We start from the raw sequence: 8,078 nt of genomic DNA, 5'->3' as shown, positions 1-8,078 counted from the left end.
TTTACTATGTTTAGGTATGGGCCTTGAATTCCTATTCTTTCCAGGACTTTTATCATGAAGGGGTGTTGAATTTTGTCAAATGCTTTCTCAGCATCTAATGAAATGATCATGTGGTTTTGTTCATTCAGTTTGTTTATCTAATGGATCACGTTGATGGTTTTCCGTATATTAAACCATCCCTGCATGCCTGGGATGAAGCCTACTTGATCATGGTGGATGATTGTTTTGATGTGCTCTTGGATTCGGTTTGCCAGAATTTTATTGAGTATTCTTGCGTCGATATTCATAAGGGAAATTGGTCTGATGTTCTCTTTCTTTGTTGGGTCTTTGTGTGGTTTAGGTATAAGAGTAATTGTGGCTTCATAGAAGGAATTCGGTAGTGCTCCATCTGTTTCAATTTTGTGGAATAGTTTGGATAATATTGTTATGAGGTCTTCTATGAAGGTCAGATAGAATTCTGCACTAAACCCGTCTGTACCTGGGCTCTTTTGGTTGGGAGACCTTTAATTACTGCTTCTATTTTCTTAGGAGTTATGGGGTTGTTTAACTGGTTTATCTGTTCCTGATTTAATTTCAGTTCCTGGTATCTGTCTAGGAAATTGTCCATTTCCTGTAGATTTTCAAGTTTTGTTGAATATAGGCTTTTATAGTAAGATCTGATGATTTTTTGAATTTCCTCTGAATCTGTAGTTATGTCTCCCTTTTCATTTCTGATTTTGTTAATTTGGACACACTGTCTGTGTCCTCTCGTTAGTCTTGCTAAGGGTTTATCTATCTTGTTGATTTTCTCAAAGAACCAACTTTTGGTTCTGTTGATTCTTTCTATGGTCCTTTTTGTTTCTACTTGGTTGATTTCAGCTCTGAGTTTCGTTATTTCCTGCCTTCTACTCCTCCTGGGTGTATTTGCTTCTTTTTGTTCTAGAGCTTTTAGGTGTGCTGTCAAGCTGCTGACATATGCTCTTTCCTGTTTCTTTCTGCAGGCACTCAGCGCTATGAGTTTTCCTCTTAGCACAGCTTTCATTGTGTCCCATAAGTTTGGGTATGTTGTACCTTCATTTTCATTAAATTCTAAAAAGTCTTTAATTTCTTTCTTTATTTCTTCCTTGACCAGGTTATGATTGAGTAGAGCATTGTTCAATTTCCACGTGTATGTGGGCATTCTTCCCTTATTGTTATTGAAGACCAGTTTTAGGCCGTGGTGGTCTCATAGCACGCATGGGATTATTTCTATCTTTCTGTACCTGTTGAGGCCCGTTTTTTGACCAATTATATGGTCAATTTTGGAGAAATTACCATGAGGAGCTCAGAAGAAGGTATATCCTTTTGCTTTAGGATAGAATGTTCTATAAATATCCGTTAAGTCCATTTGGCTCATGACTTCTAAAAATATGGAACACTTCACGAATTTGCGTGTTATCCTTGCGCAGGGGCCATGCTAATATTCTCTCTATCGTTCCAATTTTAGTATATGTGCTGCCGAAGCGAGCACATAGTGTTTGTTTATAACAGAAGCCTGAAACACCAATGATTTAAACAAGCTGAGAGCTTATATTTTCCTTATATGAATAAAGCTGAGTTAGAATCCAAGACTGTTGAGTGCCCAGGTCTTAACATACTGAAGTGACTCAATGATGTCAGGAAGGTATTGAAGTCATTGAAAAGAATGTTTATCGTTACGGTTCCTGTAGAATCCTCAAAGGTTGTGCAAGGAAGCAGTAGGCTTGTTGAGAAGACAGAAGTGGAAATGAATTTGGTCTATTCTGGACTTTCTATACGAAAAGAAAGGTAAAGTTGGCATAAGACTGGCACACTTGAACAGTGTCTAGGAGTCTTCTGGTATGAGGGTATCCATAGCTGTGTCTTAGAAATCAGGAGCTCCCCAAGCCTACCCTAGGAGATTCAACCCCAAAACCACATTGCTAACTGCAGCAGCCAAGTGTGATACATTTCTGTCTTACGAGACTCATATTTTCCTTAGTGACATGATTATCCTTTAAAGGAACGCCCTACCTCAATCAAGCTCTGTCTCTTCCTGTCTCTCTGTCTCTACCTCTCTCTTATGTCCCCACTCTTAGAGGGCCTTTTGCTCCCCTGTCCCAAATAAACTTTTTGTCTGAGATCTATCTGTTCCTTGGTGTGATCTCTGCAGAGATCCTAACTCATGAAGGTACTTTGCTGCTAAATCTTAACAGTGTGGGCTTGGATCAATTATCTGTAGAAGAATTATTTCCTTGGTGTGTGAAAGTTAAATAAAGTAAATGAGATGGGGTTTGGCTGGAGTTAGTATTAATTGGTTTGCATATGCAAGGCAGACTATTAGAGAACTTGCTTGTATCCCTAGGGATTAGCTAGTTATGAGGCAAAGTCTTACCCTGGCCAGAGAGAACCTCTTCATAAAGTTTCAAATCAAAGAATAAATTATGATTAAAATAAGGCTGGTAGCACAGCCATATCATTCTAAACATACTGCTTGGCTTTTTTCATCGCCCATCTTCAATGTATAGATCAAGCACTATAATAAATCTGTAGGTGCCTCCAGATGTCATGTCCATATTTCATTTGGTGGAAGCACAGTATCTTCCTTTAAGAGAATTCCTGGCACCATCTCACAGTCCAGTTTCTTTACATTATATTGGTGATCACTAGGTGAATAGTTGTGAAAAGGCAAGAGGCCTGATCTGGAGTGTTAGGGCTGTGAGCTCAGGCATGGAAGCCAAAGTATAGCCTAAGCAAAAGCTTTCACAACATTCACCTATTCATAATAGGGAAATTCACCCACTATTCCTGCCAGTGTCTTTTGCATTTGCTTAAATAAAAGGCTGTTAACATCACAGTAATGTTGAGGAAGAGTAGGAAGGAATAAAAGAAAAGGAAGGAAATGCAGTAGTAAGCACATGCTCTTCTTTGCCAAGAGGCAGTTGAAAAGAGAATGAAAGAAACTGTAATACAGACAGGATTAAGTGGCTTTCTTTCTTTCTTTCTTTCTTTCTTTCTTTCTTTCTTTCTTCCTTTCTTTCTTTCTTTCTTTCTTTTTTTCTTTCTTTCAAGAACAGGGTCTCTTGCTGAAGGAAGATTACCTTGAACACCTGATGCTTGAGCTAATACCTCCTGAGTGCTGGGACTACAGTCACTCATTAACAAACACATGTTTCTGTGGTACTGGGGTTACCAATACATGTTCCTTGAATTTAATGTAGATACGCTTCCAAGTGAACTACATCTAAGCCCCAAAGGGTTTTTACTGTAGATGTTAAGTTGATAAAAAGTATACTTAATGTATCTAGAACAGCTGATATATTTAGAGCTGATTTTAATGAAAGCAAAGATGTTTAAATAGTAATTGGATATAGTTCTTTTTTAAATGTATATCTTCATCTATTTAGATCCATTTATTCATTTTTAATCTGTATTTTTAATTACACTTTTCATAAATATATTCTTAACACTTTTTCCCTTTGCCAAAGTTCTCCCAGATCCTTTCCACATTTGCACCATCCCACTCCACACCACATTTTCTTTCTCTTTAAAAATAAGTACAAATATGACTAAAGAAAAATAACAAATTAATACATATATATGCACACACCAAAAATGGAAGACAAAATATAGAAGCAAAAGACCAACAGGACAAAAATACCCAAACAAAACAATATGAGGCAAGAAGTTACAAAAATATCATTGATTTTATTTTGCATTAGACAACTATTCCTGCATGTGGGGCCTGCCTTGAAGTGTGATTAATGTATACAGTGAGACGTTTTGTAAAATAGTAATTTTTCTTTGGCAAGAAGGTATCAATTGTAGATAGCTTCTTAGTTACTGATGGGAACTTTCCCCTCTCCGTTCTGGGACCCTGTCTGGCCTGAACTTGTGCAGGTTGTGTGTGTGCTGCTACAGTTCCTATGTGCATCAGTCCCATTGAGTGTGTCTGGAAAACACTGGAATGTTTATTTCATGGAAATCTTTGACATATCAACTTGGGGTAAGCCAGCAGTGATAAAACCATTGCTTTCTTGTTCTGACATTAATCTGGTAAGTGTAAAGGGATGACAATGCATTTGATGTTGAAATGATTAAGATACCAATAATTAAAACTCATCTATTTCTCTGTACAAAGCTGACCATAGGATTGACATCCACAACAAAGGTCAGTTCAGAGCATTGTTTTTTTTTTCTTTAATTGCCTCAGATAAACAACCAACTTTGTTTGTTTGCACAACTTAAGGAAATGGTTTTACAAATAATAATGTAGGATAATTTTGTTTTCTTCCTGCTCTTACATTTTCTAAGGAGAAATGGTTAACGTGATGCTTTGTATTAAAAAGGTAGAGAAATTCGTGGGACATGTTATAACTGAGAATGTGAGTAGCACCTCTAAGCAAAAAAGTTTGAAGAACAGCCTCATTGGGATTCATTTATAATACACCTGTCAGACTGTGATATGGGAATAACTTAGAGGCCATTCAGAGACTTAAATATTAATGTTACTTGTACTTTCATGGACAGCCAAATTATTGTGATTCAAGTACAATTTAAAGAGAAAAAAGTCTCATCATTTCCTCCTAATCCTTGACAGTGACCTTGTTATGTCATTGATATTGTCAGGATTCCTCCACTTGACATCTAATAAATCTGATTCTAAATTGGTTTGTAGTCAAATTTTGAAAAGGATCAATAGATTCATTTGCACTGATTCTCACTCTGCAGCCAAAAACGTGCCTGTACATGCAAAAAACTAGATTAGTAGATTTGATTCATAACCTCTTGGCTGTCTCAGAAATGCAGTACACCTGGAATGCTATATAACATTTGAAGAATTAAATTAGAGGCACCACTGCCTAGACATGATGCTCTCATCTGCACCTAATCTACAGCAACAAGTAAATAGAAGGCTGCCATGAACAGACACCATCCTTGTGTTGTACACACACACACACACACACACACACACACACACACACACACACGATCCTTAAGCACCCTAATTTTCAATAAAATAATAATTACAATGGAGTCAAATGCAATGCTATTCCTGTAGTCATAACTTTAAATGAGGAGGGGGTATACCAAGGAGGTGGGGGTATCTTGTTTAAGTTAAGCTGAAGAATTTTAGAGAAATTGATTAGAAAATGTCATTAATATGGAGCCCAGTATGCCTTTGTTTGCTACGTATATATATCACTGAGTTCACTCCAAAAGGCATTAATAGAATATACTCTTTACCATTTACTGTTTTGTGGTAGATATAAAAGTCTGCACAAGGCAGAGCATTTTTATTCTCTCAAGTAATGTCTGATTTAGTGTAGCATTACAGAAATCCAGAAATCGTCAATATCCAGGGAACGACTGCCCCAAGTGACAACACAAATCTACAACACACTCTACAACTTATGCTCAGGGAATATGGAAGAAAAGAAGCTAGAAAGATTGTTAAGATCCAGAATGGGAGTATGTCTGCTGTAAGATAGTATTTTCTATATATGACAGGAAAGCCACATCTAGGAAACAAGCTCAAACAAGACCTAAAAAATGATACTGCCAATCGACATCCCAGCATAGATGGGGGAAATCTTCTAAGGTCATAGCCCTATATGGAACTACAGAAAATTGATAGTTGCTCAGAAAGGAAAAGCCAGTTTTTTCAAGGTACAAGCCCTCTGATACATTGGACAAGCCCTCTGATACATTGTTAAATTTCAATTTCAAGGGAGGTCAACCCTAAAAACACGCAAGGCAACATAAATGAAATTTAAAATAGGCAGATTGTATTTAAGCATATATAATTGCAATATATATCCAATAATAATAATATAATAGTTAAATAATAAGCAATCATGAGTTTGAGGAATAAGGGAGACACAGGAGGTGCTGGAGGGAGGTGAGGATGGGAGCCATATAGAATATAGTGCTTGTATATAAGATTCTCAAAATATTGAAAAATAAATTGAAGAAGAGAATAGCGTAAGTTGGAACAAATAATCAAGTATAATGAAAGTCCCAATGTTCTTTAGGGGCAAAGGCAGAAAGGTAGCAATGCACTCCAAAGGTGTTTGATATGGGTAAGGTAGAAGTGATAGGTTTCTAAGGTGAATGATATATATTTGTGCTGTAAGCAGAGATGGTAAGCTGATATTTTAGGATAAGAATATAGCCATAAATAAAGGGATGCAAAGTGAAGAAAGCCTTGTCACTGAGAAGAGTGCCAGCATCACTGAAGTAGAATGGAGAAGACAGAATAAAGTTGTAGTCAGTGTATAGAAGCTGTTAAAGGAAAAGGCCAGAAGCATGAGTTTGATGTCAGCCCAACATAGCATGAATGTCAGTGTGTTATGCAGGATTATAAGAGCAACATGAGTAAACGATAAATTAATAGGAGCCTGTAAGTTACTGAATAGAGTTTATACCACATATGGGCCCATGTGACTGTATTCCCCCATATCCCTGAGGAGGAGAGAATCTAATTGGCTTCACATTTACTTATAAAGTTAGTGGTTAGACATCATGAAGCGATACCTCTAAAATGGGGAAAGGGTTTCAAACTAGAAATATAAGAAGTGTTTCATTGAACTTTTTATCAAGTATGTAGCAATATTTGGATATTACTTATATACTATGAAATTAGCAATTTATCTCCATTTTACATTTCTTAGAATGGTTATTGAATGTGTGTTGTGGCAAAATGATGAGAGTATATAACTATGGAAAGAATAATAAAGGGGAAACAGTGGGGTTTACCCATAAATGCTATGAGACGAGAACTCTTGTCATCTTAGTTATGGAATGGCCTAGACAGGATCTGAAATTCAGGGTACATAATTTAATTTGTTGCACCATGGTGTTAGAAACTAAACACTAGTTCTCCTTCCCATAAGTGCTTTTGTTTTGGCATGTAGGCACTGGCTGCTTGGAATGTATAATTCAATAAGACTATGACATTAGATTTGAACAGGAAAAGAATTTTGAAATTAGTAAAAAGTAGTAGCCATTACTGCCCTGTGTAAGTTCAGTCAAGCACACAGATTGCAGAAAGCATATGTTTTTGATGGTGTCTTCAGGGCATCTTCAAATAAATAATTCATTTTAGTGCTGTGCATAGTTGAGATTCTGCATGGCATTTTCTTGCAGTTTCTGAGCTTTCTTATTTCTTGAATCTTGCCTACAGATCTTCCCTGACTTTTTTTCTCTTAACTTCTTCAATACATATATGTAGGGTCTAATCTCCAGTATTAAGCCTGTCAGTGTAGCCACCCGTTTTCTATATTTCAGAAAGAATCCTGACTCACACATATTTTGGTAGTTTCAAGGTGTTTTAAATTTTAGTAGAATTTTGGGTATGAGAGATTTTTGAGATTAAACAGATTTGTGTGCTCATCTGGTATCCCCTAATTTTGTAGTTGAGACACTGAAAACATTCTCTCAGACCCCTGAAAAGACACAGATTGTATACTCCAACTGGGTAACTAGAGGAGAGTTAGCAATGCTTTACTTACATAGGTGAGGGCAGGTTATTGCCATCTATAGGTCTGAAGGGATGAAAATTAAAAGCACAGAGAAGACAGTTGAGTAGAGGACCACTCACTAGGATCAGTAACCTTCAAGAGAGGAAACTAGCCACCCACATAAACTCCAAAGGGCAGGCCCTTGTTTTACTATCTTTCTGCACTTTGACCTCCCACCAGTACCTTTCAAGTGAATATGAGAAATGAATATTAAATGGGGCTGTTACACAGTCCTTCCAATTCCATATAGGAACTATGAAATCACAGTAAGTTCTAGCATATGTAGATTCTAGGTATTTAGATCAAGGTTCTCACACTTTCAAGTATTTCCACCATCAAGCCACCTTGCCAGCTCCAGGAAAGAAGAAATATTCTAGCCTTAACGCAGAGTAATATAAATAATATTTCTACTTGTAAAAGGTATTACATACTGAGTTTCTTGTGGTAATTTACGTGTCTTCATCAATATATGAAATCAACATCAACTCATAACATGTAATGTGCCTGTCAGTGTGCTTCCTGAGGTATAGATACAAGGACGGCATTCATTGTCCTTGCTGTCCCAAAGTTCATAGTCAG

General features: G+C 36.8%; 1 non-coding gene across 1 annotated transcript; it reads right to left on the bottom strand.

Annotated features, from left to right (window-relative positions):
* Positions 1 to 1,382: 1,382 nt before the first annotated feature.
* LOC120094973 (U6 spliceosomal RNA) lies at positions 1,383 to 1,489 on the bottom strand. The gene has a single exon (XR_015630060.1). It is a non-coding gene; the product is annotated as a U6 spliceosomal RNA (small nuclear RNA).
* Between the last annotated feature and the right edge of the window lie 6,589 nt (positions 1,490 to 8,078).

This window comes from Rattus norvegicus, chromosome 9 (assembly GCF_021556685.1).
Source record: "Rattus norvegicus strain SHRSP/BbbUtx chromosome 9, alternate assembly SHRSP_T2T, whole genome shotgun sequence".
Lineage (NCBI taxonomy): Eukaryota > Metazoa > Chordata > Mammalia > Rodentia > Muridae > Rattus > Rattus norvegicus.
Note: the sequence above shows the minus strand (reverse complement) of the source record. Positions and strands in the feature narration are given on the sequence as shown.